Source organism: Arachis hypogaea, chromosome 16, assembly GCF_003086295.3.
Source record: "Arachis hypogaea cultivar Tifrunner chromosome 16, arahy.Tifrunner.gnm2.J5K5, whole genome shotgun sequence".
Classification (NCBI taxonomy): domain Eukaryota; kingdom Viridiplantae; phylum Streptophyta; class Magnoliopsida; order Fabales; family Fabaceae; genus Arachis; species Arachis hypogaea.
This window is the reverse complement of record NC_092051.1, coordinates 140,525,837-140,537,088: the sequence shown is the minus strand read 5'-3', so window position 1 is coordinate 140,537,088 and position 11,252 is coordinate 140,525,837. Positions and strand designations below refer to the sequence as shown.

The 11,252-nt window shown below is 36.9% G+C and overlaps 1 long non-coding RNA gene across 1 annotated transcript; it reads right to left on the bottom strand.

Annotated features, from left to right (window-relative positions):
- Positions 1-3,622: 3,622 nt before the first annotated feature.
- On the bottom strand, positions 3,623-7,349 carry LOC112754099 (uncharacterized). The gene is made up of 3 exons (XR_003178388.3): positions 5,841-7,349; positions 4,981-5,231; positions 3,623-4,841 (listed from the first exon to the last, which is right to left on the bottom strand). It is a non-coding gene; the product is annotated as an uncharacterized lncRNA (long non-coding RNA).
- Between the last annotated feature and the right edge of the window lie 3,903 nt (positions 7,350-11,252).

Sequence of the window (11,252 nt, the reverse complement as noted above, 5' to 3'; positions counted from 1 at the left end):
TTTAGAAGTCTTGGAGTTAACTCATTGAATGCCTCCTTCAAGCTTTGATCCATGGCCTTATCCTTCATACAATCTTCTTCTTGAGTGGGCTCATGCAAGGTTTTAAAAACATAAAATGCTAGGTGCTCATCATGCACTCTCAGCAACAATTCTCCTTTTTCAACGTCTATCAATGCTCTGTCCGTAGCCAGAAAAGGCCTCCCCAGGATGATGGGAGTGTTAGGGTCTTCCTCCATATCTAGGATGACAAAATCAGCTGAGAGAAATAATTTCTCCACTTTTACCAGCACATTTTTTATAACTCCAAGTGCTTGCTGAATGGACTTGTCAGCCATTTGAAGAGCTATTCGAGTGGGTTTCAGCTCAAAAATTTGAAGCTTCCTCATAAGAGATAGAGGCATCAAGTTTATACTTGCACCAAGGTCACAGAATGATTTCTTAATAGTTATGTTTCCTATGGTACAAGGTATATAAAACCTTCTAGGATCATCCTTCTTCTCTGGTAGACCTCTTTGGAGAATAGCACTACACTCCATTGTCATTTCAACAATCTGTCCTTCCTTCAAGGGTCTTTTCTTTGTTAGCACTTCTTTCATAAATTTGGCATATAATGGCATCTGTTCAAGTACTTCTAAGAAAGGAATATTGATGCTGAGTGTCTTGAATATATCCAGGAATTTTGAGTATTACTTATCCTCATTTTCTTTTTTGAACCTCTGAGGGTATGGAAGTTTGGGGATATATGGCTTCACCCCTTCCTTCTTCTCTTGTAGTTGTGTTTCAAGGATGTCCTTATCTCTCTTTGAGCTTTTTGCATTCTCGGTCTTTCTATCCTCTTCACTTCTCTCTTCTGTCTCTTTTTATGGAACTTGTCTGTTGTGTTCTTCCTGATTGATGGCTTCCTTCTCCCCAGTCTTCTCACTTTCTACTATGATTGTTTTGCACTCCTCCCACTTTGTAGCTTTTTCTTTGTCCCTTGGGTGGTTTTGAGTGGCACTAGGGGATGCATTTGGTTGTTTCTCACCCATCTCTGTAATTTGTTTAGTTATTTGTTCCATATGCATCTCAAGATTTCTGATTGAAGCTCCTTAGTTTTTACTTATTATGGCTTGATCTTTCCTTGCTGCTTCCTGATCTTGTCTTGCCATCTCTTGATTTTTCATGAGTTTTTCCATCATTATCTCTTGGTGCTTCATCATCTTTTCCATCAATATCTCCAAGTTGGAGATCTTTTGAGTGTCTTATGATGTTTGTGGCTGGTTGTGGGGTGTTGAAGGTTGTTGCTGGAGATTGTTTGAACCATGTGCTGGGGTATTTTGTGGGTGGAATATGGATGTGAAAAAGTTATTCTGGTGGTTTTGTGAGTTGTTATGGGGTTGGTGATATGTGTTTTGTGAGTTTTTGAGTTAGTTAGTATTATTGGATGAATGGCTTTGGTTGTTTGTGTTGTTGAGGCTGCCAGAGTTGAAGTCCCTTTGTCCTTGATTCTGATACTCACCCCACCTCGAATTAGAATGAGTCCTCCAGGGTGTCTTGTGTGCATCACCATGAAAGTTGTGTTGGAACGAACTTGAAGTGTTATTCATGTATTGCACCTGTTCAGGGCTTTGTTGCTCATAATTGAATGTCCCAAAACTTTCTTCAGATTGGTTCCACCCATGTGAAGTTTGAGATTGGCGTTGTGTGTTTACTGCAACACTTTGGAGGCTATTAATCCTTTTAGCCATTTGCTCAAATTGTTGTTGGATTTGCTGCTGCATTATCTTGTGTTGAGCTAGGATTGTATCTACTCCTTCCAACTCTAGCACTCCTTTCCTTTGTGATGGTTGGCGTTGTCTCTGATGGCCAAAAAAGTATTGATTTTTTGCCACCATATCAATGAGATTTTGAGCCTCCTCTGCTGTCTTCATCAATTGTAAGGAGCCTCCTGCTGAATGATCTAGTGATTCCTGAGCCTTCATAGTCAAACCTTCATAGAAGTTTTGAAGGATGTCCCATTCATTAAACATCTCAGGGGCACATTTTCTAATTAGGGCCTTGTACCTCTCCCATGCCTCATAGAGAGATTCAGCATCCATTTGTGTGAAGGTTTGCACCTCAGTCTTAAGCCTGATGATCCTTTGAGGGGGTAGAACTTGGCCAAAAATTTATTCACTAGATCCTCCCAGCTAGTGATGCTACCTTGTGGAAAGGTTTCAAGCCATTGAGTAGCTTTGTCCCTCAATGAGAATGGGAACAGCAGTAATTTATATGTCTCTGGATGCACACCATTAGACTTCACTGTATCACAAATTCTCAAAAAAGTAGAGAGATGCTGGTTTGGATCCTCCAAAGGGCTTCCTCCATATGAACAATTGTTCTGTACCAATGTGATGAGCTGGGGCTTCAATTCAAAGTTATTTGCATTGACATTTGGGGTAAGGATACTATTCTCACAATGCCTTGGATTAGCAAATGTGTATGAAGCCAATACTCTCCTTTGTGGTTGACTATTGTTGTTGGCCACTCCTACTGGTGGATTTGTTGAATTTTCCTCCATTTCTTGGTTCTCTTCTCAACCTCCAAAGTGTTTCCAGATCAAAAGGTGTGGATTCATTGTTTCTTCCTCCTGACATAAACACAGAACCAGGAATCAGAATTAAGCACTCTATTGCTAGAGTGAAGTTAGTGTTAGCTTAAGCAAAAATTCAAACAGTTAGTATGCTTAGTAAAAAGAAAAAGAAAAAGTGCTTAATCTAGACCACCACCTTACTTAATCGTTGTCAATCTAATCAATCCCCGGCAACGGCGCCAAAAACTTGATGGGTTAGAAACAGATTTCCAACACCTAAAACTCACCGGCAAGTGTACCGGGTCGCATCAAGTAGTAAAACTCACTTAGAGTGAGGTTGATCCCACAGGGATTGATGGATCAAGAAACTTTAGTGGGTGATTAGTTTAGTCAAGCTAACATTGATGATTTGAGTGAAAAGTGACCAACAGAATTGTAAATGACAGGAAATTTAAAGTTGCAAGAAAGTAAAATTGCATGAAACTTAAAATTCAAGAAAGTAAAATAGCCAAAACTTAAATTGCAAGAAAAGTAAATGACTGAATCTAAATTGCTGAGAAATGAAAATTGCTTGAAGAATAAAAGGAATTTGGGTGTTGGGGTTCAGAATTCAACAAAAAAATGTAAAGTGCAATCAATCAGAGAAGTAGAAGATGAAATGAGTTGCATAAAATCTAAACAGAAAGGGAAAATTTACTTAGAGAAGTAAACAGAAAGAGAACTTAGCTCAATTATGAAATCTAAAAGAGAAATTGAAGATCGAAGAAGAGAATTGAGATTAGTAAGCAGATCTAGACCTCAATTGCTCTCTTGATCAAGCAAAAAAGTAATTGCAAAAGAAATAAAAAGGAAGACAGTAAATGAAACTTAAATCCAATTCTCCAATTCCCAAAACAGACAAGTAAATGTTGCAGAGAAGAAAATGAAAATAGAAAACTAAACTCAAATCTAATTCTTAGAACAATTGAGAAGAGAGGTAAAAGATGATTCTTAAACTTAGAATCAATGAAGCTCTTCAATCTCAATTCAAATTCCAAGAATAGATAGCAGAAGTTGCAGAAGCAATGAAAATGAAAACAGAAAGCTAAATCCAATTTCCAAATCTTAGAATTGTGCAGCAGAAACCAAAGATGAATTGCAGATCAAGGATTGAAACAGAATTCCTTCAATCTCTATCCACAATTCAAAAAAAAAAAAAAAGAAAGCAAGTAATCCAAAGTGAGAACAAGGAGGAGAGAACTTAGCTCTCAATCCCAATTCTCCTAATGCTCTCTAGTAGAGCCAGCCTTCTTAATGAAATGGAATTGATGCCTTTATATAGGCTTTACAAAGTGAAAATGAAAATGAAAGTGAAATTAAAAACAAATTACAATTAAACGAAAGTCCTATTTTAACTATCTCTTGTGCCTTTGAGTGATGATAATGGGCTTAGCTTGCTTTGGATTTTGAAGAAGAATGGATCCGGATGGCCTTTCAATTTAGTAAAGAATTGAATTAATTTTGGAATTTTGATTGAATTTTTAGCCCATGGGTGTTGCTCCTAGGACAAGGCTCGGTTCATGGGGAGAGCGCAACATCCAAGCCTTGCTTTGGCCTTGCAATGTGCATGACAAGCTTTGAACATCACCAGGGTAGCGCTCAGCTCTCACCAAGAGCGCAGCATCCCTTTGCTTTGTGAAGAAGCTCCAAGTTCGAATCCTTGCTGAGCCATTTTGTGACCAATTTTCCTTGCATTTTCATGAAGAGAGCACGACAAAGCTCTCTAAGTGAGCACTGAGCTCTCCAAGTGAGCGCTACTTTGATGGGCTTCCCTTGGTCTTCCTCTTCGAATCTTGGTGAATGCATTTGTGCCCATTTTTGCTTGTTTTTGGTCTTTAAATATGCCTTTCACTTGTACCTCAATTTTGTGCCAAATATGAATTTCCATATATCATTGGAAAGCTCTGAATGTCAGCTTTCCAACGCAACTGAAAACACATCAATTGGACATCTATAGCCCAAGTTATGGCCCTTTGAAGGAGGCATGGTCATGCTGTGAGCGCCCAAGTTTAACTTAGCGAAAATTCCTGCTTCCAAGCTGAATTTGCATCACGATAAAGCTAGGCTCTTGGCATTAACCGAGCTTTGCGTGCTGATTGTCAAGCTTCCTTGATTTGGTCATGGGCCACGCTTTTAAAAGCGTGACCTAAGGCTCCAAAGTGTGCTCCAACTTCAAAGTGTGCCCCAAAACTATTTTTTTTTCTCCTTTTTAGCTTATTTTGTGCTTTTTGCTTCTTTTTCTTCTTATTTCCTACAAAATTTATCAAATCAAAAGATCAAAGAAATATAACATTTAAGCACAAAAGCATTCAATATTTAAGCACAAATCATCCATTTCTTATATGAAAAAGCATAGAAAAACATGACATGCTGACATGTCATCAATTTACCTTCAATATACTTCATATTTACCAGCTTCCTAATCAAGAATGCTTTATTTTGCACATTCTTCCTCTCATATAACTCCTTCAATTTGTTCCACATCTTCTCAGCATTCGTTTCAGTGTCAACATGTGGATACACGCTAAGATCAAGCCATTGCCTGATCAAAGTAACTGCCTTCCGATTTAGCATCTTCCATTCAGCATCGGATTTAGTACCTTTGGATTTATCCCCCTCCACAGGATCATACAAGTCTTTCCTATACAACATATCTTCCATAAGGGTCTTCCAAATTGAATAATTTTGGGAATTCAATTTAACCATGTTTGGTCCATGAGTATTTTCCTCCATTTAATCAGCACAGAGATAAACAACCAAAGCTCTAGATACCACTTTGTTGGAAAAACTCAACAAAGGTTTAAAATAAGAACAAAGGTTTAAAATAAGAACCTGTCTAACAGCGAAAGCACCAAAAATAATTTTTCCACAACCTGTGCGATTAAATAAGCAATACCAAAGATACTCCACGCAGCAAATATAATGGCAGAAATTAAATAATCAGACACAAGAATTTTAACGTGGGAAAATCCCCAAAAGAGGGGCAAAAAATTTATGGGACCTAGTCTAGTAAAATCTTCCACTATCAGAATAATGGGTACACAAATCGTCTTCCTATTGACACTAGGACATCTCAACAATCAACAAAATACATCATCAAAACTGATGGAATCAACATAGACCCTCCACAAAGTGGGTATCTCAAATCAGGCAAAAGAGAAGGCAATACAACTAGCAAGTTATATCCTAATGTTCATCTCTACACCAGGAATAACATACTGAAATTTCATAAGAAATAGAGAAAGTTTACCGTTTCAATCGGATCAAAGATGGCTTGCCCTTTCCCCCAAATTCCTTCTTTTCTTCGGCGCCGATGAAAACTCTCTCCTCTCTATGTGTTTGCTTTTGTTTCAAAAAATGAAAGACTTACCTGCCATTCTCTCTTCGTGGCTATTTGGCCACTTCTCTTTTTCTTTATTTATTTTTATTTTTCTTTTTGTTTTATAATATGTGGACTCCACTTAGTTGGGGACCCACCAACATTTGCCATCACATTTGTTGCAGAGCTAGGATTATTGTTAAGAACATGCTCATTTTGAGCCATCCAAATACACCAAAGAGTCTCCACAAATGTACAAGCATTATCTAAACTATAGCTCGTAGCAATCCACTCACAATGATTCTGCAAATGAAAGAAATTATATCTTGAGAAATCAAGCAAGTGCCAAACTTGACTGGCTAATGTACAGTCCCTAAGACAATGCATGGTGGATTCGCCGTGAGAAATTACAACATTAACAAATATCTAAAATTGTCTGGTTCCGACGAAAACATAGTTCTAAGGTAAGAAGAGTACTTGAATAATAACCAAACCAAGAACTTCATCTTCTCAAGGACCTTAAGCTTCCAGGCCCAATTCCAATTCTCAGAAGAGTTCCACCTAACCTTTTGATTTAAAAGCCACAAATAACCCTCCTTAGCTAAGTAAATTAGAGCCAGAGCTAACTTATCTCTAACCAAACTCCCTTTTATAAAATTTATCCAAAATATGCTCTAAAATTTCCAATTTTAACTCCTCATGAATGTTTGAATAGATATTATCCAAGTGCCACACCATTATGATAAACATCTTGATACAAAGGTCATACTTCCCAATACAAATGATGTCCACTTTACTCCCTACTGACCCTGAGAGTAGCTATGATTAGAACCAAAAGGAACTGTTTAAATCTCCTGTGTCTCAGGCAAACCTTTCTCTCAAAGAACTAGGTGCTTTAACAATGTCCTTCCATGTCATAGAGTCAGAAGCATTTGCCTTAACATTTAAAAGACTGCTGCCCTTCAAATATTTATAGGAAATTAACTGGCCAAAAGCTTGTTCTAGTTATGGAAGGACCTTCCAAACCAATTTGCTTAAGAGAGTCAGATTAACCAACATAGAATCCTTGCAATCAAGAGTACCAAAATTCTTTGGAGTAATTAAGCCTGCTGTTGGTTTTAAAAGCAGGACACGGTAGGACCATGTGGACAGAGACACAAAGAATTGAGATACAAAAATTAGTATTTTTGTATTTTATTTTATAATAAATTAGAATAAATTATAAAAATCTAATTTTTTTTCATAAAAAATATTAGGAAGAAAAATATAATATAACAAATATAATTATAAAAATTTGATAAAAATAATAAAAAAATAAAAAATAAATTGTATCTTTTAGTAATATTTCTAAATACAATGTTTCTGTTCATATCTGTATTCCTATTTTATCTGCTAACTTCTTTCAAGAAATGAGATGCTATCCTCTAGAGTCGGGTTTTTCGTTCCATATGAGCTTGCGCATTAATTTATCAATGTTCGAACAAGTGCACGAAGGAAAGAGACTTACCTGCATCTTATACACAGGGATGAAAGTAAAGTCAGACTTAGTTAGGCAGACTCTTCCTGCTTTGTTAAGAAAATGACCCCTCTATGAAACTAGCTGACTCTAAATTTTATCAACAGTGTCATTGAAAGTAGTTCTAGAAAAACAAATTGACGACATCCCTATGAATAGATTTCTTTTTTGACGAGAGACATTAGCAGAATAAAGTGTCCTAAACTTCTCCAAATTAATTTTTAGAATTAACAAAATAATTTTTGTATAGATTATATATGAGAAAGGACATTTAAAAAAAATTATATATCAACTCTCTTTAATTTTTATTTCTATTATATTCTGTATAAAATTTCTGTCATATCATATGATATATTTTATGTTAGTGACACGATACATTAACTAATGAGTTATGACATATAATTTTAATAGTTGTATTTTTAGAGACTAACTTACGTTGTTATCTGTGTTATATCGAAAAATAATATTTTCAATAAAGATGCCAATGTTCGACAAGTTTAGTCTTCGATTATTGTTAAGTGCTAAAATAATATTTCGATCAACCTTCAAATACATGTTACAATTAACTTTAGATTGGAGCCAATTAGGTACTCCGTTAGGTACTCTCTACTAGTCGATTGAGTCAAGTGTGAAAATCGAAGAGGCAGACTCAACGGAGGTCAACTATGTCGAAGAAGAGGTCAACAGTCTTGAGACATCGAGGTCAAGGCTCGATAAGTACTTTTCGAAGAACATAGATAAGTCTCATCGGAGAAGAGTGATAAGTGAATATAATTGATGACAGTTATTCACATTGTACAAAGAGTGGGAACAGATTGATGCACGTGGGAAATAGTGTCGAAGATGGTGGTCAAAAAACTGAATCGAAGGCAAAGTTTCAATCTCTAAAGTGCGCGAACAGTTATTTAGCAAAACTAAATGTCAGAATGACCTATCAACAAATAATTGGACGGATTGGCCTATAAATTAACAAGATGCAGATGAAGAAAGGGTTGGAATCTTTTCGGAGAAAACACTCGCACTCACTCACATCCCCAGCGACTTTCTGAGTCAGTTTTTGAAGAGTTCCTTCCATGTCTTTACTTTTCATTTAAATTCCCTATCACTTTCTTTCCATGTAATTTATCTTCTTTGCAATGTCATTTTGATTCCTTTAAATTCAGCAACTTTTATCTTTTCTAACCTTTACCTTTTAATTTGCCCTTTACTTTTCCAAACACTTTTTCTTTCTGTAATTTGATTTCCCTTTTATTCAAATCTTTTATGCTTTATTGTTCATTTCGAATTCTGCAAAGTTTAGTTTCTTCTCTTTTGTCATTGTCAAATGCATGGATTTTGATGCAAATAAAACTGGTACTCACAAAGAAGAGTAGGTTTCGCTCCAAGACCACTAGATACCAAACCACCATCAATTTGCTAAAAATCGACAAAACAAATTGGCATGCCCGATGGGACAGTTTTAAAATTTAATTGTGTCAAAATTTTTCATTTTCCACTATTGCATTGTACATGCAGTGTTGATAGTCGGTACATGCAATTAAGAAGTGGTAGAATTGTTATCATGTCTAAAGAAGTTTTAAATGGCAATGCAGAAATAAGTAATAATATCCTAATAACTGATACACAAATTTCTGCAATTTTGATTCCACATGCAGAGTATAATTCTAGGGAGAATGTTGCAATTATTGGTGCAAGTGCTGGTGGTGGTGGGCAAAATCCACGCCCTAGGATCACCCTAGTATATAATCAACTGCAAGTAATCGTAGGTTGGCCTCCATTTGGCCTTCCTCCTGGTCCTGCTATGAGCAGTTACACATTTTCAGTCAGATTTGGAAATGCACCAGGTACGGTTTCTAACCAACCTTCTTTTTCATATCCTGACATTAGTCGAGATTACCAAGTGGGCTCTTTGTCGAATAATTTAGGATCGATGGCTGAGTTTCGACAATATATTGATAAAAGCCATCATGATCAAGGTTGTCAAACTCGCGAGTCTAGGTAAACTCGTGGAGCTGACCTAGACTCGACTCGTAGACTCGACTCGTAGACTCGTACGAGTTTACCTGTTATACATTTTTTATAAAAAAATATATATATCATGTATAATATATATATTTACTCAGATATAGACTTTCAAACTTAACAATTTCAACATCAAAACATATAAATTAACATAATATTATAATTACAAGTTACAACAAGTACTCTAGATCACACATTAAATCCTTCATAAGTATGTATCTAGTTCAACATAAAACACACAATCACACAATCAAAGCTTCATAAGACACGACCAAAACACAAAAGAAAACAATTTTTTAAAGGGAACTTTAAGCACAATGATCTCATTGCTTCTACAACAACAATTTTGAATTCATCAGCAATATCAGACATGAAATTTGTAATCTGCTTCATAAGACCTTCTACACTTGATTCATTTCCTGTCTTTAAAAGAGTTGTAATAGCATGTGTAGTAATGCTTCTATTCTAGTCAGAAATTAAACTTTCCATGTCGATGTTGCAGTTAGTTACAGCCAGTGGATGTGTCATTGCAACCTGCAAAGCACAAAGCAATACTCATTAGGAATCAATGCTTAGGAATAATTCTGAGGCCAATATTTGATTCAAAATAAGCAAAGGTTAAATAAGCAAATACATTTCATTATTCCTCCCTCAATCTACTTTAATTCACTATAGTTTGATACCCTCATAATAATAATAACATGAATTCTAGGACATATTTTCATTCCATAGTCGACAAACAAACTACAATCTTTACTAGAATTTGTCCTTTAAGCTAAGAAAACAGAGCACTGAAGAAAAAATAGCCAAGTAAAATTCAATAACAATATCAGGTCTCATATACTTGTTGTTATAAAACAAAATGAAGCAGCATCAGTTTAATTTTTTTTTCAACATATCAAATCTCATTAACCAATTCTGTGTAGGATTTAAACTAAACTAAAAAAATTTTAAAAAGTTAACATCAGCAATTCAGAACTAACATTGCAGAATTGATACTAAGATTGTTAATATTTGAATTTGTTTAAAAAAATTACCTTGGAGAACAGGGCAGAATTGAAGCAGATCGGTAGTAAAGAACAATGGCGACGAACAAGGGAGGGGAGGCAAACGCAGTAAAGCAGAATAGGGAGGAGTGCGATGGCCGACGATGGTAGAACAGGGGCGGTGAACCTTCACTGCGTGGTGCTGGGCTCTCTGACTCTGCGTGGCCTCTGCGTGGTGGTGGGCTGGTGTCGACGAGGAAGTGAGGAACCTTCACTACGTGGTGGTGGCTGGTGGGCTCTGGCTCTGCGACTCTGCGTTGGATGAGAGATGAGGGATAAGGCGAGGCGACAGGCGAGGGATGAGGATCTGTCCGGCGTTCGGCCTCTACATGGCGGTGCAGACGACGGTGCCGGTAGATGGTGGCGATTCATCAACGTTGGAGAAGAAGAAGAGAGTGAGGGCGAGGCAGTGAGCAGTATGGGCTGATGGCTTCGTGCTGGTGGAGTGTGAGGGTTTCGAAATTAGGGTTACACACTTACACTCTTACCGGGTCTGGGTGGGTTAGTGGTTAGCTGTAGTTTTTTTTTTCGGTCCCCAAACGACGCCGTTTTGGCGAAAATGAGCACCGAATTCAAACTCTCTGACTCGCTAGCAAACTCGCGAGTTTGAGCGATTCTGTCCGAGTCTAGCCGAGTCTAACCGAGTCTACCCAGAAACGAGTTTGTGTCCGAGTCAACTCGATTCCACTACCTAAACTCGTAAACTCGTACGAGTTTACGAGTTAACTCGCGAGTTTGACAACCATGATCATGATTTAG